General features: G+C 46.6%; 8 non-coding genes across 8 annotated transcripts; all 8 read right to left on the bottom strand.

Annotated features, from left to right (window-relative positions):
* Positions 1-400: 400 nt before the first annotated feature.
* On the bottom strand, positions 401-519 carry LOC148315520 (5S ribosomal RNA). The gene has a single exon (XR_015841052.1). It is a non-coding gene; the product is annotated as a 5S ribosomal RNA (ribosomal RNA).
* Positions 520-6,029: 5,510 nt separating this feature from the next.
* On the bottom strand, positions 6,030-6,148 carry LOC148315519 (5S ribosomal RNA). The gene has a single exon (XR_015841079.1). It is a non-coding gene; the product is annotated as a 5S ribosomal RNA (ribosomal RNA).
* A 992-nt stretch (positions 6,149-7,140) lies between these two features.
* LOC148315518 (5S ribosomal RNA) lies at positions 7,141-7,259 on the bottom strand. The gene has a single exon (XR_015841094.1). It is a non-coding gene; the product is annotated as a 5S ribosomal RNA (ribosomal RNA).
* Positions 7,260-8,251: 992 nt separating this feature from the next.
* LOC148315517 (5S ribosomal RNA) lies at positions 8,252-8,370 on the bottom strand. Its single transcript, XR_015841095.1, has one exon. It is a non-coding gene; the product is annotated as a 5S ribosomal RNA (ribosomal RNA).
* A 7,802-nt stretch (positions 8,371-16,172) lies between these two features.
* LOC148315516 (5S ribosomal RNA) lies at positions 16,173-16,291 on the bottom strand. The gene has a single exon (XR_015841074.1). It is a non-coding gene; the product is annotated as a 5S ribosomal RNA (ribosomal RNA).
* Positions 16,292-17,283: 992 nt separating this feature from the next.
* LOC148315515 (5S ribosomal RNA) lies at positions 17,284-17,402 on the bottom strand. The gene has a single exon (XR_015841073.1). It is a non-coding gene; the product is annotated as a 5S ribosomal RNA (ribosomal RNA).
* A 992-nt stretch (positions 17,403-18,394) lies between these two features.
* On the bottom strand, positions 18,395-18,513 carry LOC148315514 (5S ribosomal RNA). The gene has a single exon (XR_015841154.1). It is a non-coding gene; the product is annotated as a 5S ribosomal RNA (ribosomal RNA).
* A 993-nt stretch (positions 18,514-19,506) lies between these two features.
* Positions 19,507-19,625, bottom strand: LOC148315513 (5S ribosomal RNA). The gene has a single exon (XR_015841051.1). It is a non-coding gene; the product is annotated as a 5S ribosomal RNA (ribosomal RNA).
* Between the last annotated feature and the right edge of the window lie 5,978 nt (positions 19,626-25,603).

Raw genomic sequence — 25,603 nt, 5'->3', positions numbered from 1 at the left:
AATTGCCACATTAACTATACTTCCCTTTATTGCATTCAGTAAACACCATTTTTTTAAATTGATTCATTAACTTTTTATTTAGTAAACACTCACTGCACCAACCCAACCGGACTGCATCGGGTCATATGTCTGCTACACCTGTAGACTACGAGAGTCCCCTTTTGGTCTTAATGTGGAGCTCCGGAGCCACACTCAAGTCTCCAGACACGCATTTGCAAATTGCCACACGCATTTGCGAGTCGTCCACGGGGAGACTGTAGCAACACCCAAAGGCAGGGGACGCTGAATGTTGGCATTTTGTGCTCTCAGCCTGTCAGGCGAATATGTGGAAATTTATAAAAAAGCAGCTCGCATACTTGCTTACATTTGTCAAAAGTTTTTTTTATTTTTGCGGTGCAAAAGCTTACAGCACCTGGTATTCCCAGGCGGTCTCCCATCCAAGTACTAACCAGGCCCGACCCTGCTTAGCTTCCGAGATCGGACGAGATCGGGCGTTCTCAGGGTAGTATGGCCGTAAGCGAGAATTCCGTTCAAAATTTTGCATTTTATACATGTTGTCTTTATTGTGGCAAATACTTCAATCCAAAAATACGTAACAAGAATCTGAAACTATAACCACAGTCACAAATGTGTCACAACAATCTACAATGCATGATTGAAGTCACAGATATATGACAAATGTCAGCAAATGTGTACAATGATTTGTTGGCACATACACATGGTTAAATGCGGACAAAAATCCGTAGATGGGCGACCTGTAAAAACGGGACCTTTTTGTTATGTACGGGCATATGCGGGGACAGCCCGTGAAGAGGGTTGGGGACAGTGGACCCCGGAAGTGGGTGTGTTTTGTGGTGACGTGGCGTTGTTGTTGTCCGTGATGGAAATAAAACGAGTCGATCATCACGTCGTAGTCTGAGAGTAATTTCGACACAACATTGGCGACGAGGATAATGGATTCCCTTCTAGCACCTCTTTCCCCGTTCCTTGCCCTCCCGGGAGACCCGCCAATTCCATGGGTACGTTGGCTGGAGTCTTTTGAAACGTTCATAACGGCCGCCGGGCTGGCAGACGCTAGCGACGCTCGGAGGAAAGCCCTTCTGATTCACTCGCTTGGTAGCGAAGGGCAGCGGATTTTTCGGACTCTCGGTGCCGCGCCTACATACGACAACTGTGTCAGGCTGCTAAAGGACCATTTTTCGGCCCCTCAGAATGTCATGCTACGGCGAATTGTTTTCCGCCAACGGAAGCAGCAGGCGGGCGAATCCGTTCATCACTACGTGGCTGATCTAAAAGGGCTAGCCAGCCTGTGTAAATTTGGTGTGCTGGAGGACGAGCTGATACGCGATCAGCTAGCGGAACACACTAATAACCCGAAGCTCAGGGAGAAGCTGCTGACGATGCCGGATGACCTTACTCTGTCCAAAGCAGTGGATTTAGCGTTTCACCTGGAGTCAGCAGCAGCGCTGACAGCTCAGCTGACGCCCGCCTCTAATTCCCTTTTCCCCAGACCAATGCAATTAGCTCAAACAGTGGCACCACATACGGACGCTCCAGACTCTGACTATGCTGATGACAACCTGGAAGTGAACTTTACAGCACGCCACGGTGCTACAGCACGCAAAGCCTGTAGTAACTGTGGCTCACCATCACATCAGAGGGGGGCCCCGAACTGCCCCGCTAAGGGACAGAAGTGTCAACGCTGTGGGAAGCAGAATCATTTCGCCCGCGTCTGTCGCTCTTCCTCTGCGTCAGGCAGCCAAGCTACACAACGTGTGCCGGGGAGGCCAGCGCCAACGATCATCCATACAGTAGCCACCGAAACCCGATCAGCTAAATGGTGTACAGTGGAGCTGGATGGGGCCTGCCTCCCACTGCTGGTGGATACGGGGGCTTCCAGGTCACTGTTGAACGCTACAACAGTCCGTCGTCTCTTCCCACACTGGACGCGCACTGGTAGCGCCGAGGATCTGTATGGCTATGGACACTCAAAGATTAAGATGGCTGGCACGATCACGGTGGCTGTTCGTTACGGGACGACGACTCTTCCCGCATTCACCTTTCAAGTGTCTCGACAGGGGGCCAATCTCATGGGTTGGGATTTGTTTAGCGAGCTGGGTTTCGCCATCTTGGACAGTGTGGGAGGCACCATCCTTTCTGTCATCTCACCGTGGCGCCAGAACAGGCCAGATCTGTTCAGCGGTGTGGGCTGCCTCACCGCCTTCAACCATCAGCCTCTCCTCCGACCGGGGGTGCGCCCGGTGATTCAGCCCCTGCGCCGACTGCCCCTCGCCCTGCGCGACCAAGTAACTGCCGAGCTGCAGAAACTCTCCGATGCGGGCATCATAGAGCGCATTGATGCCTCTCCCTGGATCTCAAACCTGGTGGTGGCGAAGAGGAAGTCTGGGGGCCTGCGTCCGTGTGTTGACCTCAGAGCGGTGAATAAGGCAGTAGTCCCGGACCGCTACCCGCTACCCACGGTGGAGGAATTAGCAGCACAGTTCTACAACTCGTCCGTCTTCACGAAGCTGGATCTCCGCCAAGGCTACCTGCAGGTCCCTTTACACCCAGACAGCCGCAACCTGACAGCTTTCGTGACACACGATGGGGTGTTCCGCTACACCAGGATGCCCTTCGGCCTCAGCTCAGCCCCGAGCTGTTTTCAAAAAATTATGTCAACGATTTTCGCTGGCATCCCGGGCGTGGTGGTCTTCTTGGATGACATTGTGGTCCATGGGGCGACACCAGCCATCCATGACGGGCGACTGGCGAGGGTTTTGGAGGTCCTCAGCAGCCACGGCCTCACTCTGAACGAAGATAAGTGCACGTTTGCAGCCCCTGTCATCGAGTTTGTTGGGTTCCGGTTGTCCGCCGCGGGCCTCAGCCCGCTACAGTCCAATGTGGAGGCCGTCCTGCGCCTGGCAGAGCCGTCGTGTCCAGCCCAACTGTCGTCTTTTCTGGGGATGACGGCGTACTACTTGCGTTTCCTTCCCCGGTACTCTGAGACTACATCGCCGCTGCGCGAGCTCCTGAAGCAGGACGCGGTCTGGCAGTGGACTCCGGCCTGCTCCGCAGCCGTCCGCCAACTCAAGACCCAGCTCACCTCACCACCGGTGCTGGCATTCTTCGACCTGGAGAGTCCGACATTCGTCACATGCGATGCGTCTAACACAGCAGTCGGGGCGGTGCTCTCCCAGATCCAAGGAGGCACGGAGCGCCCGGTGGCGTTCGCTTCTAGGTCACTCAACACGGCCGAACAGAAGTACTCAGTGGGCGAGCGCGAAGCGCTGGCCTGCGTCTGGGCGTGTGAGCGATGGCATATATATTTATACGGACGCCATTTCACTCTGAGAACCGACCACCAGGCTCTCACTGTCCTGCTCGCCACATCGGGATCGGGTCGCAAGCCGCTGAGGATCTACCGCTGGTCGGAGAGGCTCCAGCCATACGACTTCACCACTCTGTTCACTCCTGGCAAGGAAAACGTCGTGGCAGACCTGCTCTCTCGCGCCAACCCTGTCCCAGCACTCGATTCCCCAAACCCTGACCCAAAGTCCGACTCAAGCCGGGACGCGATGGAGTCCGAATTCATCCTCATGCTCCACGGCCCACTCCAGGCCTCTGTCTCCTTGGAGGAGCTACAGATGGCGTCAGAGAAGGACCCTGCACTTTGCCAGCTCCGTACTTACATCCGGGAAGGGTGGCCTGCCAAGGTCCCGGAGCAGTTGGCACCCTTTCACAGGGTCCGGGATGAGTTGACCTGTTGGAACGGCGTCTGCGTGGCTCGGGGGTTGCGCACAGTCATTCCCAGTGACCTCAGGCTACGTGTCCTGGCCATGGCACACGAGGGCCATCTGGGGATTGTCAAGGTGAAGTGCCGCTGCAGGGACCTGGTGTGGTGGCCTGGCATAGATCGTGATATAGAAACAATGGTAAAGGACTGCACAGCCTGCCTGGTTAGTGGGAAGACGGGACCACCGCCCACGCCACCCCTGCAGCCCTTGCAGTGGCCTGCCGCACCATGGGAACACATTCGGCTTGACATCTGCGGCGAGCTTCACGGTGTCCCGCACCATCAACGATTCCTCCTAGTGGCATATGACCTCCATTCGAAGTGGCCGGAGGTGGTTGCCACAGGGTCTGTCACAACTCGGGTGGTCATAGACTTTCTCTCATCTGTGTTTTCTCGGTGGGGCCATCCGAACGCTATCACCACGGATAACGGCCCACAGTTCGCTTCGGCGGAGTTTGCCGCCTTCCTGGAAGAGAAAGGGATCAGACACATCCGCACATCTTTTTACCATCCGGAAGCAAACGGAGGGGTCGAGCGTCTGAACCAGTCCTTAAAGAACGGGATCAGGGCTCACCTAGCAGATGGACTACAGTTTTCAGCTGCGCTGCTCCGCACCCTCCTCCACTACCGAGCAACGCCACACTCGACTACCGGCAGTTCCCCAGCGCTCCTGATGATAGGCCGGGAACTTCAGCTTCCTCTGAACCGGCTGCGGGCCCCAACAGTCACCACACCAGGGGCGACGCCCGGCTGCAGCGCCAGAGTCACGGAGATGCAGCGTCAGATGAAACAGCGGTTCGACAGGAGACGGAGGGTGAGGACACCTGCACTCACAACGGGGGACTGGGTCCGGATTCGCCGGCCTAACCGAGACCACAAACTACTCACATTCTGGTCCGTACCAATGCAGATCGCCATCCAACTCGGGCCGGCCACTTTCAAGCTCACTGACGGGTCACGGTGGCATGCCAGTCGCCTTCGGAAGGTGGCACCGCCCTCGAGCGCTGACGCAGGTTTGGAGGACACAGCATCCATGTTTGAGGACTGCACCTTCCCTGATGAACAGCGGCAGGATGCAGCCGGCCACCCACCTGAACAGCTGGAGGCTTGCCCTGGCCCAGAGGCCCGCCCAACTCGTGTGCGGATGAAGCCGAGGCATTTGAGAGACTATGTTTTGGAGTAATGTCCGTTTCGAGTATCGCCGGTTGGTGACAGTATTTTGCATGCGTTGTGATGGGAGCCAGCATTGACTTCATCCGGTTCGTTTGGGTTTGATTCTTTTGATACATACGCTCCTCAAGGGTTTTTCAAAAGGGGGGGTAAATGTTATGTACGGGCATATGCGGGGACAGCCCGTGAAGAGGGTTGGGGACAGTGGACCCCGGAAGTGGGTGTGTTTTGTGGTGACGTGGCGTTGTTGTTGTCCGTGATGGAAATAAAACGAGTCGATCATCACGTCGTAGTCTGAGAGTAATTTCGACACAACACTTTTCTTACAGGTGACGTTTGCTACAGGCCTGCCGCGGACGACTCGCAAATGCGTGTGCTGATTTGCAAATGCGTGTCAGGAGACTTGTGTGTGGCTCCGTAGCTACACATTCGGACCACATGGGGGCACTAATATTATACCAGCCCCGTACCACCAATATATACACCAATAACTTGGGGGGGCGTTCACTGCTATCCACCCATGGTCATGTACCATTTATTTGACATTATTTAAATTAAATTGGAATAAATGGAAGAATAAAGTGGAACTAATAAAATAAGAACCAATGATATAACCAGTGAAGCTAAAAAAAATGAATGAAGCTTCTCCACACCTGCTAATTGCCACATTAACTATACTTCCCTTTATTGCATTCAGTAAACGCCATTTTTTAAAATTGATTCATTAACTTTTTATTTAGTAAACACTCACTGCACCAACCCAACCGGACTGCATCGGGTCATATGTCTGCTACACCTGTAGACTCCGAGGGTACCCTTTTGGTCTTAATGTGTGGCTCCGGAGCCACAGTCAAGTCTCCAGACACGCATTTGCAAATTGCCACACGCATTTGCGAGTCGTCCACGGCGAGACTGTAGCAACACCCAAAGGCAGGGGACGCTGAATGTTGGCAATTTGTGCTCTCAGCCTGTCAGGCGAATATGTGGAAATTTATAAAAAAGCAGCTCGCATACTTGCTTAGATTTGTCAAAGTTTTTTTTATTTATTTATTTTTTGCGGTGCAAAAGCTTACAGCACCTGGTATTCCCAGGCGGTCTCCCATCCAAGTACTAACCAGGCCCGACCCTGCTTAGCTTCCGAGATCAGACGAGATCGGGCGTTCTCAGGGTAGTATGGCCGTAAGCGAGAATTCCTTTCAAAATTTTGCATTTTATACATGTTGTCTTTATTGTGGCAAATACTTCAATCCAAAAATACGTAACAAGAATCTGAAACTATAACCACAGTCACAAATGTGTCACAACAATCTACAATGCATGATTGAAGTCACAGATATATGACAAATATCAGCAAATGTGTACAATGATTTGTTGGCACATACACATGGTTAAATGCGGACAAAAATCCGTAGATGGGCCACCTGTAAAAACGGGACCTTTTCTTACAGGTGACGTTTGCTACAGTCCTGCCGCGTACGACTCGCAAATGCGTGTGCTGATTTGCAAATGCGTGTCAGGAGACTTGTGTGTGGCTCCGTAGCTACACATTCGGACCACATGGGGGCACTAATATTATACCAGCCCCGTACCACCAATATATACACCAATAACTTGGGGGGGCGTTCACTGCTATCCACCCATGGTCATGAACCATTTATTTGACATTATTTAAATTAAATTGGAATAAATGGAAGAATAAAGTGGAACTAATAAAATAAGAACCAATGATATAACCAGTGAAGCTAAAAAAAATGAATGAAGCTTCTCCACACCTGCTAATTGCCACATTAACTATACTTCCCTTTATTGCATTCAGTAAACACCATTTTTTAAAATTGATTCATTAACTTTTTATTTAGTAAACACTCACTGCACCAACCCAACCGGACTGCATCGGGTCATCTGTCTGCTACACCTGTAGACTACGAGAGTCCCCTTTTGGTCTTAATGTGGAGCTCCGGAGCCACACTCAAGTCTCCAGACACGCATTTGCAAATTGCCACACGCATTTGCGAGTCGTCCACGGCGAGACTGTAGCAACACCCAAAGGCAGGGGACGCTGAATGTTGGCATTTTGTGCTCTCAGCCTGTCAGGCGAATATGTGGAAATTTATAAAAAAGCAGCTCGCATACTTGCTTACATTTGTCAAAAGTTTTTTTTATTTTTGCGGTGCAAAAGCTTACAGCACCTGGTATTCCCAGGCGGTCTCCCTTCCAAGTACTAACCAGGCCCGACCCTGCTTAGCTTCCGAGATCGGACGAGATCGGGCGTTCTCAGGGTAGTATGGCCGTAAGCGAGAATTCCTTTAAAAATTTTGCATTTTATACATGTTGTCTTTATTGTGGCAAATACTTCAATCCAAAAATACGTAACAAGAATCTGAAACTATAACCACAGTCACAAATGTGTCACAACAATCTACAATGCATGATTGAAGTCACAGATATATGACAAATATCAGCAAATGTGTACAATGATTTGTTGGCACATACACATGGTTAAATGCGGACAAAAATCCGTAGATGGGCCACCTGTAAAAACGGGACCTTTTCTTACAGGTGACGTTTGCTACAGTCCTGCCGCGTACGACTCGCAAATGCGTGTGCTGATTTGCAAATGCGTGTCAGGAGACTTGTGTGTGGCTCCGTAGCTACACATTCGGACCACATGGGGGCACTAATATTATACCAGCCCCGTACCACCAATATATACACCAATAACTTGGGGGGGCGTTCACTGCTATCCACCCATGGTCATGAACCATTTATTTGACATTATTTAAATTAAATTGGAATAAATGGAAGAATAAAGTGGAACTAATAAAATAAGAACCAATGATATAACCAGTGAAGCTAAAAAAAATGAATGAAGCTTCTCCACACCTGCTAATTGCCACATTAACTATACTTCCCTTTATTGCATTCAGTAAACACCATTTTTTAAAATTGATTCATTAACTTTTTATTTAGTAAACACTCACTGCACCAACCCAACCGGACTGCATCGGGTCATCTGTCTGCTACACCTGTAGACTACGAGAGTCCCCTTTTGGTCTTAATGTGGAGCTCCGGAGCCACACTCAAGTCTCCAGACACGCATTTGCAAATTGCCACACGCATTTGCGAGTCGTCCACGGCGAGACTGTAGCAACACCCAAAGGCAGGGGACGCTGAATGTTGGCATTTTGTGCTCTCAGCCTGTCAGGCGAATATGTGGAAATTTATAAAAAAGCAGCTCGCATACTTGCTTACATTTGTCAAAAGTTTTTTTTATTTTTGCGGTGCAAAAGCTTACAGCACCTGGTATTCCCAGGCGGTCTCCCATCCAAGTACTAACCAGGCCCGACCCTGCTTAGCTTCCGAGTACGGACGAGATCGGGCGTTCTCAGGGTAGTATGGCCGTAAGCGAGAATTCCTTTCAAAATTTTGCATTTTATACATGTTGTCTTTATTGTGGCAAATACTTCAATCCAAAAATACGTAACAAGAATCTGAAACTATAACCACAGTCACAAATGTGTCACAACAATCTACAATGCATGATTGAAGTCACAGATATATGACAAATATCAGCAAATGTGTACAATGATTTGTTGGCACATACACATGGTTAAATGCGGACAAAAATCCGTAGATGGGCGACCTGTAAAAACGGGACCTTTTCTTACAGGTGACGTTTGCTACAGTCCTGCCGCGTACGACTCGCAAATGCGTGTGCTGATTTGCAAATGCGTGTCAGGAGACTTGTGTGTGGCTCCGTAGCTACACATTCGGACCACATGGGGGCACTAATATTATACCAGCCCCGTACCACCAATATATACACCAATAACTTGGGGGGGCGTTCACTGCTATCCACCCATGGTCATGAACCATTTATTTGACATTATTTAAATTAAATTGGAATAAATGGAAGAATAAAGTGGAACTAATAAAATAAGAACCAATGATATAACCAGTGAAGCTAAAAAAAATGAATGAAGCTTCTCCACACCTGCTAATTGCCACATTAACTATACTTCCCTTTATTGCATTCAGTAAACACCATTTTTTAAAATTGATTCATTAACTTTTTATTTAGTAAACACTCACTGCACCAACCCAACCGGACTGCATCGGGTCATCTGTCTGCTACACCTGTAGACTACGAGAGTCCCCTTTTGGTCTTAATGTGGAGCTCCGGAGCCACACTCAAGTCTCCAGACACGCATTTGCAAATTGCCACACGCATTTGCGAGTCGTCCACGGCGAGACTGTAGCAACACCCAAAGGCAGGGGACGCTGAATGTTGGCATTTTGTGCTCTCAGCCTGTCAGGCGAATATGTGGAAATTTATAAAAAAGCAGCTCGCATACTTGCTTACATTTGTCAAAAGTTTTTTTTATTTTTGCGGTGCAAAAGCTTACAGCACCTGGTATTCCCAGGCGGTCTCCCATCCAAGTACTAACCAGGCCCGACCCTGCTTAGCTTCCGAGATCGGACGAGATCGGGCGTTCTTTTTTTTTTTTTTATTTTTTTTTTTTTTATTTTTTTATTATTGTAATAAAAACATCTGTACAAATAGAGGTTTGACTCAAGATCCAAACATTCGTGAACAAACATCAGTAGGGATGTCCAACGATAGACAGTCGTAACCAAGGATGCATTTTAAAAATGAAAGTCCAGACTGTTGTCAGCAGAGAAAGTTACTAGTCCGTTGTTTACTGCCAAGTCGTCTTGAAAACGTTGGGGTCGATGTTCCTGAAGATGGGTGAGATGGGAGATGACCAACGATTTGAAGATGGACCAGTGATCGCCTTTCCTTTTTTCATGCAGGTGGATGTTTCTTGTGATGACGATGGAATGACGTGCTATGGCCAAGAGCAGCTTGAGGGCTTTGACATTTAGGCCTTTCCATGGTGAAGGGATGATACCGAACAGGAGAAGCCAGGAATTCTGGTCACCGCCACCACCGACTACCGGCGAGGGGAGTTTCACCCCCAGCCTCCTGGCAATGAGATCTTCTAGTCTGGATCTGAAATGTCGCACGACTCGGCATTGGAGAATGAGATGGTGAAAATCCTCCGGTTCCTCTCCGCACACTGGACATGTCCTGTCATAGGCACTTGGTAGAAAAGCATGCAGCGTTGTACATGGAAAGATTATCCTGTGTCTTATTTTAAAATCAGTGTTACTTACCTTGGGTGGAGTACACCAGTTAAACATGTCAGCCCAGATGGACGAGGGAGCCAGGGTGGGGTATGCCTGACGCCACGCGTTTTCTGCTGTTGGCTTTTTCAGTATTTTGGTTAGCAACACATGATAGAGTAGTTTTGTTGTGCACTCTGCCAGTCTAGTCGGTCGAGCCCCAAAGGTCAGCACATAATTTAAATCTGACTTCGTGGTGGTGTCTTCACTCTGTGACATCCGCCCCAGAAGGTGCCCCCAGTGGCAATGCACGGAGTCTCTGATTTTTCCCACTGAGCGCAACACAGTGGCCCTTCGAAAGGGAACTTTGTGGAAGCGAAACAAGGTGCGAATGCGTTCAATGTTAAAATTCCCTTTCTGGTCTAATAAATCACCCATTGTTCTGATGTGTGCACTTTCTAAAACCCCACTTAACATCCTTTCCCCACTCCCTGGCTCACCGCCCAGGAGATCGGGATTGAACCTAAGTGGAATGTTCTGCAGTTGATGGAGTGACATTGGCTCTGTCCTAACCCATGGCCGCAATGCCCACCACGCCTCTAAGATTTCTTTTTCGAAGGGGTCCAGAGGGGGGAACATCGTGCGAGGCAACATCTGGCAGAGATTGAAGACGCCGTAGCGGCCTAGACCCTCTAAAATTGGCAGAAGAAAATCCTTCCAGGGAGCTGAGAAGGCAGGATTTAAAAACTTTCTGAGCAGCTTCAAGCGTAGTGCAGCCTTTTTTGTGCCAATGTCTGTCAAATTTAAGCCACCTGCTTGGACATCACCGATCAAGGTATAGTGCCCAATGAAACCTCTTTCCCTCTTCCACATGAAATAATTAAAAGTTAAATTTAATCTATTTAAAACATTCGCGGACATGTGAGTGACAGTCAGTGAGTGAATTAATTTTGAAATACACAGATTATTGATGACCAATATTTTCCCTTTCAGAGTTAAATTCCTGAATTTCCACATATCTAAAGTGGATTTTACTTGTGGTAAAACTGTTTCCCATTGCTGTTCATCACAACGAGAAGTGTTCTCCCCAATCCAAACACCAAGGATTTTTTGGCTGAGTGTGGCCTCTTTAAAACCCCAGGTCTTTGGCACAGCGCTGGTGGTACCAAAAACGGCCATGGTGGACTTATCAAAATTGACTTTTGCACCCGAGGCTTGGCAGAAAATGTTGAGCTCGTTGAGAGCTACACTTAGACTCTCCACGTCTCTGACAAACAGGTTTGTATCGTCCGCATACTGTAGAATCTTAACTTCGCGTCCCCTTGGTGTCCAAATGCCTTTTATGCTGTTATTTTGTTTGAGGAGGGCCGCAAGTGGTTCTACAACAAGGCTAAAGAGTAGTGAGGACAGGGGGCACCCCTGTCTCACTGACCTTCCCAAATTAACAGGTCCTGTCAGTAGTCCGTTCACTTTGATTTTACTGGCTGCGTTTGCATACAGACGTTTTATCCAATTGGTAAAGGAAGACCCAAATCCAAATTTGTCAAGCACCTTCCATAAAAAAGAGTGCTCCACCCTGTCAAAGGCTTTTTCGAAATCGAGGCTGACATGAATTCCGCACGAGGCAGCCATGTGTTTAGTTAAATACTTTATACTTAAAATAGTGTCTGAAATATCCCTTGTCGGAATGCTATATGACTGCGTTTCGGAGATGATGGTACCTATTACTTTTTTGAGACGAGCTGCTAAAACTTTGGCTAAGATTTTATAGTCAGTGTTCAAAAGACTAATCGGTCTATAGTTGCTCAATTGTTCAGACGCACCTTTCTTGTGTATTAACGTAACGGTACCTTCTAAAATGATGAAGGGACCAGATCTTTTTTTTCCATGTGATGAAACAAATTGAGCAAGATAGGTGACAGCTTTTTCATAAAAGCCTTAAAGAACTCAGCCGTTAGACCATCGCAACCTGGGCTTTTTTTATTATTTAGATCTTGGATTGCCTTTGTGATTTCGAATTCGGACATTGAGTTGTCGCACATGTCTTTATCGTCCACACTCAGTACACGGTTTAAGGCGGCTATGGCCTCGGTGGCATGATCTGTCAACGGTTGTCGGAATTTGAAGAGATCAGTATAGAAAAATTCGACCTCTTCTAAAATGTCATCAATGTCCGTGACCATCGCGTGAGATTTGTGAGACCACAATTTAGATATATATGCTTTACCTTGTTTATTTTTTTCCAGTCCCAAAAAATACGCTGTTGATCGCTCGCCCTCTACAGCATTTTGAGCTTTGGCCCTCAGGGCTGCCCCTCTACACTTCTTTGCTTCAAGCAGCTCGAGTTTATGTTGCAGCGAGAAAAATAACGGGTCCACTGGCCCACGTGTTATCGCCGCAGATAGAGTTATTTTCAGCAATTGGTCTCTCACAGTGTTCTCCTCTAATTTTTCCACCCAAGACTTAGCTCTACAATGATTAATTGACATTTTTTTTAGACGTAGTTTGACACTTTCCCACCAGTCTGTGACCCTGTCTACATACTTAGACTCCTACTTTATCCCATCAAGAAAAGAGTTTACTTTTGAAATAAAGCTCTCATCTTCTAGAAGCGAATTATTGAAGACCCAGAGACCACCGGTCCGCCTGCTTTTGTATAGACATAGATCAAACGACAGTAGCGCGTGATCACTCTGTCCAGACCATGTGTACTTGGGATTGTCCAGTCTCTGCGCAAAGGAAGCAGACGCTAAGCACAAATCAATGCGCGATTGCTTAAGCGTGCCCAGTACTATTTGTTTGCGCGAGAAAGCCCTCCCCCTGAGGTTTAGGGTTCTCCAGATTTCTAACATATTGTTGTTGTTGATCAAGTTCAGTAGACAATTTCTGCTGACATCATTTTTGTAGGTGTTGTTGACACTAATATCCAATTTACTCAGGGCGACATTGAAGTCGCCAGTCATGATTGTTCTATTGTTGACAAAAGAAAACACATGTAAGAAAAAGTCTCGTCTTTTTAGCTCCAGGTTTGGTGCATGGAGGTTGATGAGTCGGAGAGGCAATGAGCCATTAAAGTCTACCACTATAAATCTGCCCCCCGGATCAGCATGCACCAGGTTGGGGTGGCCCAGTGCACAGGTCTTAGACAGGATTGCTACGCCACAAGACCTGGGGGAGCCGAGGGCTACATGTACAGAGCCACGTACCATGCGACGAATCTTGTCAACATGCTCTTGGCTCCACCAGGTCTCTTGCAGACAAAGAACATCCCACTTTGTGTTATGTAAAATGTTGTCAATTTTGAGGTTGCTCCGCAGCCCGCAGGCATTAGCTGACACAAGGAGTACAGTCATTTTAAAGATAGGAGGGGAAGAGGCTTATCACTTAGACTTCTTCGATCTTCCTTTTCTCAAGCCTTCAGATTGCCTCTTTTTGAGTTCCGCTGTGCTGTGTTCCATTTTGTCATCAGACAATTTACAACTGTCATGACACTTGTCGACCGGTAAGGGGGCTTCTGCCATGTGGCATTGCGGCCACATTTGGGGCAATGATAAGCCTTCAGGCTGACCAACATTCCTCCCCACCGCAGATATCTCGCTCTCTCCCGTATCGCCGGTGCACGAGGCATTTAGGGAGGTCGGCAGGGAAAAATTGATACTGCTGATCCTTTCTGGATGTTGTTTCTTCCCCGGCCTAGGGATACAACTTTCCATAGTTGTCCCCCCCCTCTCAGGGGCAGAGAGTGGAATCTGCCCAACACTCACCCCCTTCAAAGGTTCGGCCCCGGTCGACATGGGATCAGGGGTAGGGCGATGCGCACCCCCCCCGCCTCGTTCGTGAGTAGAGCTAGGATTTTGACCTATAACTCCCTCCACTACAGGCACCCTTGTCCCACACAGCACTGTATCAGAGCTCATCTCACTATTCTCAAACAGGTGAGCTTTTGAAAGGTTTGTTTCTGGCAGGCGGACAACCGGCTTTGCGATAGGGGGACTGTCTTCCATTTCTATCGGTGCGGCCACAGAAATATCCTCGCCACAAACACAAAGGACAGGGTATTGTCTGCACACACCACAACGACGAAGGTGAGTCTCATTACATTCTCTGGCATAATGCCCCTGCTTGCCACATTTCCGGCACAAGAATTCCGGACAATCCCTGTACACATGTTCCGGGGACAGGCAACCTCTACACACTTTGACCTGTCGATCATGGATCACCCTGAAATATTCAGGCCCTGAGGCAGTGATGAAGCGAGCAGAATATGGTAAAGATTTTACAGTGTCAGTAAATCTTACTTTAACAAAGCGGGTCCCGTCAGCTACATCGGTGCCCGGCCACATTTTCCTCCGTACATTGGAGGTCGCCGATACGCCCCAGGACTGAAGTTTATCATATATTTCGGAGTCTTCAATATATGCCGGCAGGTGTAGAAAGGATACGACCATTTCGTCGGTTGTTATCTCCCGACCATGTATCCGCGCCGCGCCCATCCGGAAGCCATCAAGTAGCTTCTTCTTCGCTTGAATAGAGCTAACTGTTATTTCAAATTTGTCAGAGGAAATCCTCCGACAGGCCTTAATCTGCCCACACACTTCCTTAATTCCCCTAATTAACCATAAAGGAGTGATCTCATCACCATTGTCTATGTCCAGAAATACCGTGAGGTCTTTATCAAAAATTATGCTCTCAGTCACAACATTGCTCACCATTCCATCGCTGTTCAAACCTTGTCTCTTGGTCGCCGCCAGCATGCCATCAGGCACTCGATTCAATGACTGCTCCATGGTTTGTCCTAATGAGTCCATTGAACCTGGATCCGGGGGAAAGAAGGGGGGGGATGGGGAGAAGAAACAAAAGAAACCCCCCTCCACAGCACGGAGGCTGGGAGGAGGAAAAAAAAAGCTAAACAAAAACTCCCAAAAATTCAGAAAAGATTAACCAAGATTTGCCACAAAAAAAGACATAAGCCAGGAGCATAGAGCTCTGACTGTCACCTCTGCACACTCACGCAGAGTGACAATCAGGCACACCTGCAATCACTAAACCAACCACACCTGGGCGTTCTCAGGGTAGTATGGCCGTAAGCGAGAATTCCTTTCAAAATTTTGCATTTTATACATGTTGTCTTTTTTGTGGCAAATACTTCAATCCAAAAATACGTAACAAGAATCTGAAACTATAACCACAGTCACAAATGTGTCACAACAATCTACAATGCATGATTGAAGTCACAGATATATGACAAATATCAGCAAATGTGTACAATGATTTGTTGGCACATACACATGGTTAAATGCGGACAAAAATCCGTAGATGGGCGACCTGTAAAAACGGGACCTTTTCTTACAGGTGACGTTTGCTACAGTCCTGCCGCGGACGACTCGCAAATGCGTGTGCTGATTTGCAAATGCGTGTCAGGAGACTTGTGTGTGGCTCCGTAGCTACACATTCGGACCACATGGGGGCACTAATATTATACCAGCCCCGTACCACCAATATATACACCAATAACTTGGGGGGGGCGTTCACTGCTATCCACCCATGGTCATGTACCATTTATTTGACATTATTTAAATTAAATTGGAATAAATGGAAGAATAAAGTGGAACTAATAAAATAAGAACCAATGATATAACCAGTGAAGCTAAAAAAAATGAATGAAGCTTCTCCACACCTGCTAATTGCCACATTAACTATACTTCCCTTTATTGCATTCAGTAAACACCATTTTTTTAAATTGATTCATTAACTTTTTATTTAGTAAACACTCACTGCACCAACCCAACCGGACTGCATCGGGTCATCTGTCTGCTACACCTGTAGACTACGAGAGTCCCCTTTTGGTCTTAATGTGGAGCTCCGGAGCCACACTCAAGTCTCCAGACACGCATTTGCAAATTGCCACACGCATTTGCGAGTCGTCCACGGCGAGACTGTAGCAACACCCAAAGGCAGGGGACGCTGAATGTTGGCATTTTGTGCTCTCAGCCTGTCAGGCGAATATGTGGAAATTTATAAAAAAGCAGCTCGCATACTTGCTTACATTTGTCAAAAGTTTTTTTTATTTTTGCGGTGCAAAAGCTTACAGCACCTGGTATTCCCAGGCGGTCTCCCATCCAAGTACTAACCAGGCCCGACCCTGCTTAGCTTCCGAGATCGGACGAGATCGGGCGTTCTCAGGGTAGTATGGCTGTAAGCGAGAATTCCTTTCAAAATTTTGCATTTTATACATGTTGTCTTTATTGTGGCAAATACTTCAATCCAAAAATACGTAACAAGAATCTGAAACTATAACCACAGTCACAAATGTGTCACAACAATCTACAATGCATGATTGAAGTCACAGATATATGACAAATATCAGCAAATGTGTACAATGATTTGTTGGCACATACACATGGTTAAATGCGGACAAAAATCCGTAGATGGGCGACCTGTAAAAACGGGACCTTTTCTTACAGGTGACGTTTGCTACAGTCCTGCCGCGGACGACTCGCAAATGCGTGTGCTGATTTGCAAATGCGTGTCAGGAGACTTGTGTGTGGCTCCGTAGCTACACATTCGGACCACATGGGGGCACTAATATTATACCAGCCCCGTACCACCAATATATACACCAATAACTTGGGGGGGCGTTCACTGCTATCCACCCATGGTCATGTACCATTTATTTGACATTATTTAAATTAAATTGGAATAAATGGAAGAATAAAGTGGAACTAATAAAATAAGAACCAATGATATAACCAGTGAAGCTAAAAAAAATGAATGAAGCTTCTCCACACCTGCTAATTGCCACATTAACTATACTTCCCTTTATTGCATTCAGTAAACACCATTTTTTTAAATTGATTCATTAACTTTTTATTTAGTAAACACTCACTGCACCAACCCAACCGGACTGCATCGGGTCATCTGTCTGCTACACCTGTAGACTACGAGAGTCCCCTTTTGGTCTTAATGTGGAGCTCCGGAGCCACACTCAAGTCTCCAGACACGCATTTGCAAATTGCCACACGCATTTGCGAGTCGTCCACGGCGAGACTGTAGCAACACCCAAAGGCAGGGGACGCTGAATGTTGGCATTTTGTGCTCTCAGCCTGTCAGGCGAATATGTGGAAATTTATAAAAAAGCAGCTCGCATACTTGCTTACATTTGTCAAAAGTTTTTTTTATTTTTGCGGTGCAAAAGCTTACAGCACCTGGTATTCCCAGGCGGTCTCCCATCCAAGTACTAACCAGGCCCGACCCTGCTTAGCTTCCGAGATCGGACGAGATCGGGCGTTCTCAGGGTAGTATGGCTGTAAGCGAGAATTCCTTTCAAAATTTTGCATTTTATACATGTTGTCTTTATTGTGGCAAATACTTCAATCCAAAAATACGTAACAAGAATCTGAAACTATAACCACAGTCACAAATGTGTCACAACAATCTACAATGCATGATTGAAGTCACAGATATATGACAAATATCAGCAAATGTGTACAATGATTTGTTGGCACATACACATGGTTAAATGCGGACAAAAATCCGTAGATGGGCGACCTGTAAAAACGGGACCTTTTCTTACAGGTGACGTTTGCTACAGTCCTGCCGCGGACGACTCGCAAATGCGTGTGCTGATTTGCAAATGCGTGTCAGGAGACTTGTGTGTGGCTCCGTAGCTACACATTCGGACCACATGGGGGCACTAATATTATACCAGCCCCGTACCACCAATATATACACCAATAACTTGGGGGGGCGTTCACTGCTATCCACCCATGGTCATGTACCATTTATTTGACATTATTTAAATTAAATTGGAATAAATGGAAGAATAAAGTGGAACTAATAAAATAAGAACCAATGATATAACCAGTGAAGCTAAAAAAAATGAATGAAGCTTCTCCACACCTGCTAATTGCCACATTAACTATACTTCCCTTTATTGCATTCAGTAAACACCATTTTTTTAAATTGATTCATTAACTTTTTATTTAGTAAACACTCACTGCACCAACCCAACCGGACTGCATCGGGTCATCTGTCTGCTACACCTGTAGACTACGAGAGTCCCCTTTTGGTCTTAATGTGGAGCTCCGGAGCCACACTCAAGTCTCCAGACACGCATTTGCAAATTGCCACACGCATTTGCGAGTCGTCCACGGCGAGACTGTAGCAACACCCAAAGGCAGGGGACGCTGAATGTTGGCATTTTGTGCTCTCAGCCTCTCAGGCGAATATGTGGAAATTTATAAAAAAGCAGCTCGCATACTTGCTTACATTTGTCAAAAGTTTTTTTTATTTTTGCGGTGCAAAAGCTTACAGCACCTGGTATTCCCAGGCGGTCTCCCATCCAAGTACTAACCAGGGCCGACCCTGCTTAGCTTCCGAGATCGGACGAGATCGGGCGTTCTCAGGGTAGTATGGCCGTAAGCGAGAATTCCTTTCAAAATTTTGCATTTTATACATGTTGTCTTTATTGTGGCAAATACTTCAATCCAAAAATACGTAACAAGAATCTGAAACTATAACCACAGTCACAAATGTGTCACAACAATCTACAATGCATGATTGAAGTCACAGATATATGACAAATATCAGCAAATGTGTACAATGATTTGTTGGCACATACACATGGTTAAATGCGGACAAAAATCCGTAGATGGGCGACCTGTAAAAACGGGACCTTTTCTTACAGGTGACGTTTGCTACAGTCCTGCCGCGGACGACTCGCAAATGCGTGTGCTGATTTGCAAATGCGTGTCAGGAGACTTGTGTGTGGCTCCGTAGCTACACATTCGGACCACATGGGGGCACTAATATTATACCAGCCCCGTACCACCAATATATACACCAATAACTTGGGGGGGCGTTCACTGCTATCCACCCATGGTCATGTACCATTTATTTGACATTATTTAAATTAAATTGGAATAAATGGAAGAATAAAGTGGAACTAATAAAATAAGAACCAATGATATAACCAGTGAAGCTAAAAAAAAATGAATGAAGCTTCTCCACACCTGCTAATTGCCACATTAACTATACTTCCCTTTATTGCATTCAGTAAACACCATTTTTTAAAATTGATTCATTAACTTTTTATTTAGTAAACACTCACTGCACCAACCCAACCGGACTGCATCGGGTCATCTGTCTGCTACACCTGTAGACTACGAGAGTCCCCTTTTGGTCTTAATGTGGAGCTCCGGAGCCACACTCAAGTCTCCAGACACGCATTTGCAAATTGCCACACGCATTTGCGAGTCGTCCACGGCGAGACTGTAGCAACACCCAAAGGCAGGGGACGCTGAATGTTGGCATTTTGTGCTCTCAGCCTGTCAGGCGAATATGTGGAAATTTATAAAAAAGCAGCTCGCATACTTGCTTACATTTGTCAAAAGTTTTTTTTATTTTTGCGGTGCAAAAGCTTACAGCACCTGGTATTCCCAGGCGGTCTCCCATCCAAGTACTAACCAGGCCCGACCCTGCTTAGCTTCCGAGATCGGACGAGATCGGGCGTTCTCAGGGTAGTATGGCCGTAAGCGAGAATTCCTTTCAAAATTTTGCATTTTATACATGTTGTCTTTATTGTGGCAAATACTTCAATCCAAAAATACGTAACAAGAATCTGAAACTATAACCACAGTCACAAATGTGTCACAACAATCTACAATGCATGATTGAAGTCACAGATATATGACAAATATCAGCAAATGTGTACAATGATTTGTTGGCACATACACATGGTTAAATGCGGACAAAAATCCGTAGATGGGCGACCTGTAAAAACGGGACCTTTTCTTACAGGTGACGTTTGCTACAGTCCTGCCGCGGACGACTCGCAAATGCGTGTGCTGATTTGCAAATGCGTGTGCTGATTTGCAAATGCGTGTCAGGAGACTTGTGTGTGGCTCCGTAGCTACACATTCGGACCACATGGGGGCACTAATATTATACCAGCCCCGTACCACCAATATATACACCAATAACTTGGGGGGGCGTTCACTGCTATCCACCCATGGTCATGTACCATTTATTTGACATTATTTAAATTAAATTGGAATAAATAGAAGAATAAAGTGGAACTAATAAAATAAGAACCAATGATATAACCAGTGAAGCTAAAAAAAATGAATGAAGCTTCTCCACACCTGCTAATTGCCACATTAACTATACTTCCCTTTATTGCATTCAGTAAACACCATTTTTTAAAATTGATTCATTAACTTTTTATTTAGTAAACACTCACTGCACCAACCCAACCGGACTGCATCGGGTCATCTGTCTGCTACACCTGTAGACTACGAGAGTCCCCTTTTGGTCTTAATGTGGAGCTCCGGAGCCACACTCAAGTCTCCAGACACGCATTTGCAAATTGCCACACGCATTTGCGAGTCGTCCACGGCGAGACTGTAGCAACACCCAAAGGCAGGGGACGCTGAATGTTGGCATTTTGTGCTCTCAGCCTGTCAGGCGAATATGTGGGAATTTATAAAAAAGCAGCTCGCATACTTGCTTACATTTGTCAAAAGTTTTTTTTATTTTTGCGCTGCAAAAGCTTACAGCACCTGGTATTCCCAGGCGGTCTCCCATCCAAGTACTAACCAGGCCCGACCCTGCTTAGCTTCAGAGATCGGACGAGATCGGGCGTTCTTTTTTTTTTTTTTTATTTTTTTTTTTATTATTGTAATAAAAACATCTGTACAAATAGAGGTTTGACTCAAGATCCAAACATTCGTGAACAAACATCAGTAGGGATGTCCAACGATAGACAGTCGTAACCAAGGATGCATTTTAAAAATGAAAGTCCAGACTGTTGTCAGCAGAGAAAGTTACTAGTCCGTTGTTTACTGCCAAGTCGTCTTGAAAACGTTGGGGTCGATGTTCCTGAAGATGGGTGAGATGGGAGATGACCAACGATTTGAAGATGGACCAGTGATCGCCTTTCCTTTTTTCATGCAGGTGGATGTTTCTTGTGATGACGATGGAATGACGTGCTATGGCCAAGAGCAGCTTGAGGGCTTTGACATTTAGGCCTTTCCATGGTGAAGGGATGATACCGAACAGGAGAAGCCAGGAATTCTGGTCACCGCCACCACCGACTACCGGCGAGGGGAGTTTCACCCCCAGCCTCCTGGCAATGAGATCTTCTAGTCTGGATCTGAAATGTCGCACGACTCGGCATTGGAGAATGAGATGGTGAAAATCCTCCGGTTCCTCTCCGCACACTGGACATGTCCCGTCATAGGCACTTGGTAGAAAAGCATGCAGCGTTGTACATGGAAAGATTATCCTGTGTCTTATTTTAAAATCAGTGTTACTTACCTTGGGTGGAGTACACCAGTTAAACATGTCAGCCCAGATGGACGAGGGAGCCAGGGTAGGGTATGCCTGACGCCACGCGTTTTCTGCTGTTGGCTTTTTCAGTATTTTGGTTAGCAACACATGATAGAGTAGTTTTGTTGTGCACTCTGCCAGTCTAGTCGGTCGAGCCCCAAAGGTCAGCACATAATTTAAATCTGACTTCGTGGTGGTGTCTTCACTCTGTGACATCCGCCCCAGAAGGTGCCCCCAGTGGCAATGCACGGAGTCTCTGATTTTTCCCACTGAGCGCAACACAGTGGCCCTTCGAAAGGGAACTTTGTGGAAGCGAAACAAGGTGCGAATGCGTTCAATGTTAAAATTCCCTTTCTGGTCTAATAAATCACCCATTGTTCTGATGTGTGCACTATCTAAAACCCCACTTAACATCCTTTCCCCACTCCCTGGCTCACCGCCCAGGAGATCGGGATTGAACCTAAGTGGAATGTTCTGCAGTTGATGGAGTGACATTGGCTCTGTCCTAACCCATGGCCGCAATGCCCACCACGCCTCTAAGATTTCTTTTTCGAAGGGGTCCAGAGGGGGGAACATCGTGCGAGGCAACATCTGGCAGAGATTGAAGACGCCGTAGCAGCCTAGACCCTCTAAAATTGGCAGAAGAAAATCCTTCCAGGGAGCTGAGAAGGCAGGATTTAAAAACTTTCTGAGCAGCTTCAAGCGTAGTGCAGCCTTTTTTGTGCCAATGTCTGTCAAATTTAAGCCACCTGCTTGGACATCACCGATCAAGGTATAGTGCCCAATGAAACCTCTTTCCCTCTTCCACATGAAATAATTAAAAGTTAAATTTAATCTATTTAAAACATTTGCGGACATATGAGTGACAGTCAGTGAGTGAATTAATTTTGAAATACACAGGTTATTGATGACCAATATTTTCCCTTTCAGAGTTAAATTCCTGAATTTCCACATATCTAAAGTGGATTTTACTTGTGGTAAAACTGTTTCCCATTGCTGTTCATCACAACGAGAAGTGTTCTCCCCAATCCAAACACCAAGGATTTTTTGGCTGAGTGTGGCCTCTTTAAAACCCCAGGTCTTTGGCACAGCGCTGGTGGTACCAAAAACGGCCATGGTGGACTTATCAAAATTGACTTTTGCACCCGAGGCTTGGCAGAAAATGTTGAGCTCGTTGAGAGCTCCACTTAGACTCTCCACGTCTCTGACAAACAGGTTTGTAATCGTCCGCATACTGTAGAATCTTAACTTCGCGTCCACTTGGTGTCCAAATGCCTTTTATGCTGTTATTTTGTTTGAGGAGGGCCGCAAGTGGTTCTACAACAAGGCTAAAGAGTAGTGAGGACAGGGGGCACCCCTGTCTCACTGACCTTCCCAATTTAACAGGTCCTGTCAGTAGTCCGTTCACTTTGATTTTACTGGCTGCGTTTGCATACAGACGTTTTATCCAATTGGTAAAGGAAGACCCAAATCCAAATTTGTCAAGCACCTTCCATAAAAAAAGAGTGCTCCACCCTATCAAAGGCTTTTTCGAAATCGAGGCTGACATGAATTCCGCACGAGGCAGCCATGTGTTTAGTTAAATACTTTATACTTAAAATAGTGTCTGAAATATCCCTTGTCGGAATGCTATATGACTGCGTTTCGGAGATGATGGTACCTATTACTTTTTTGAGACGAGCTGCTAAAACTTTGGCTAAGATTTTATAGTCAGTGTTCAAAAGACTAATCGGTCTATAGTTGCTCAATTGTTCAGACGCACCTTTCTTGTGTATTAACGTAACGGTACCTTCGCAAAATGATGAAGGGACCAGATCTTTTTTTTCCATGTGATGAAACAAATTGAGCAAGATAGGTGACAGCTTTTTCATAAAAGCCTTAAAGAACTCAGCCGTTAGACCATCGCAACCTGGGCTTTTTTTATTATTTAGATCTTGGATTGCCTTTGTGATTTCGAATTCGGACATTGAGTTGTCGCACATGTCTTTATCGTCCACACTCAGTACACGGTTTAAGGCGGCTATGGCCTCGGTGGCATGATCTGTCAGCGGTTGTCGGAATTTGAAGAGATCAGTATAGAAAAATTCGACCTCTTCTAAAATGTCATCAATGTCCGTGACCATCGCGTGAGATTTGTGAGACCACAATTTAGATATATATGCTTTTCCTTGTTTATTTTTTTCCAGTCCCAAAAAGTACGCTGTTGATCGCTCGCCCTCTACAGCATTTTGAGCTTTGGCCCTCAGGGCTGCCCCTCTACACTTCTTTGCTTCAAGCAGCTCGAGTTTATGTTGCAGCGAGAAAAATAACGGGTCCACAGGCCCACGTGTTATCGCCGCAGATAGAGTTATTTTCAGCAATTGGTCTCTCACAGTGTTCTCCTCTAATTTTTCCACCCAAGACTTAGCTCTACAATGATTAATTGACAATTTTTTTAAACGTAGTTTGACACTTTCCCACCAGTCTGTGATCCTGTCTACATACTTAGACTCCTCCTTTATCCCATCAAGAAAATAGTTTACTTTTGAAATAAAGCTCTCATCTTCTAGAAGCGAATTATTGAAGACCCAGAGACCACCGGTCCGCCTGCTTTTGTATAGACATAGATCAAACGACAGTAGCGCGTGATCACTCTGTCCAGACCATGTGTACTTGGGATTGTCCAGTCTCTGCGCAAGGGAAGCAGACGCTAAGCACAAGTCAATGCGCGATTGTTTAAGCGTGCCCAGTACTATTTGTTTGCGCGAGAAAGCCCTCCCCCTGAGGTTTAGGGTTCTCCAGATTTCTAACATATTGTTGTTGTTGATCAAGTTCAGTAGACAATTTCTGCTGACATCATTTTTGTAGGTGTTGTTGACACTAATGTCCAATTTACTCCGGGCGACATTGAAGTCGCCAGTCATGATTGTTCTATTGTTGACAAAAGAAAACACATGTAAGAAAAAGTCTCGTCTTTTTAGCTCCAGGTTTGGTGCATGGAGGTTGATGAGTCGGAGAGGCAATGAGCCATTAAAGTCTACCACTATAAATCTGCCCCCCGGATCAGCATGCACCAGGTTGGGGTGGCTCAGTGCACAGGTCCTAGACAGGATTGCTACGCCACAAGACCTGGGGGAGCCGAGGGCTACATGTACAGAGCCACGTACCATGCGACGAATCTTGTCAACATGCTCTTGGCTCCACCAGGTCTCTTGCAGACAAAGAACATCCCACTTTGTGTTATGTAAAATGTTGTCAATTTTGAGGTTGCTCCGCAGCCCGCAGGCATTAGCTGACACAAGGAGAACAGTCATTATAAAGATAGGAGGGGAAGAGGCTTATCACTTAGACTTCTTCGATCTTCCTTTTCTCAAGCCTTCAGATTGCCTCTTTTTGGGTTCCGCTGTGCTGTGTTCCATTTTGTCATCAGACAATTTACAATCGTCATGACACTTGTCGACCGGTAAGGGGGCTTCTGCCATGTGGCATTGCGGCATTATTTGGGGCAATGATGAGCCTTCAGGCTGACCAACATTCCTCCCCACCGCAGATATCTCGCTCTCTCCCGTATCGCCGGTGCACGAGGCATTTAGGGAGGTCGGCAGGGAAAAATTGATACTGCTGATCCTTTCTGGATGTTGTTTCTTCCCCGGCCTAGGGATACAACTTTCCATAGTTGTCCCCCCCCTCTCAGGGGCAGAGAGTGGAATCTGCCCAACACTCACCCCCTTCAAAGGTTCGGCCCCGGTCGACATGGGATCAGGGGTAGGGCGATGCGCACCCCCCCCGCCTCGTTCGTGAGTAGAGCTAGGATTTTGACCTATAACTCCCTCCACTACAGGCACCCTTGTCCCACACAGCACTGTATCAGAGCTCATCTCACTATTCTCAAACAGGTGAGCTTTTGAAAGGTTTGTTTCTGGCAGGCGGACAACCGGCTTTGCGATAGTGGGACTGTCTTCCATTTCTATCGGTGCGGCCACAGAAATATCCTCGCCACAAACACAAAGGACAGGGTATTGTCTGCACACACCACAACGACGAAGGTGAGTCTCATTACATTCTCTGGCATAATGCCCCTGCTTGCCACATTTCCGGCACAAGAATTCCGGACAATCCCTGTACACATGTTCCGGGGACAGGCAACCTCTACACACTTTGACCTGTCGATCATGGATCACCCTGAAATATTCAGGCCCTGAGGCA

Source organism: Idiotropiscis lumnitzeri, unplaced genomic scaffold (genome assembly GCF_059441095.1).
Source record: "Idiotropiscis lumnitzeri isolate Australia: NSW breed Sydney's pygmy pipehorse unplaced genomic scaffold, RoL_Ilum_1.0 HiC_scaffold_114, whole genome shotgun sequence".
NCBI classification, from domain to species: Eukaryota; Metazoa; Chordata; class Actinopteri; order Syngnathiformes; family Syngnathidae; genus Idiotropiscis; species Idiotropiscis lumnitzeri.
This window is presented reverse-complemented; position numbering and strand designations above follow the sequence as displayed.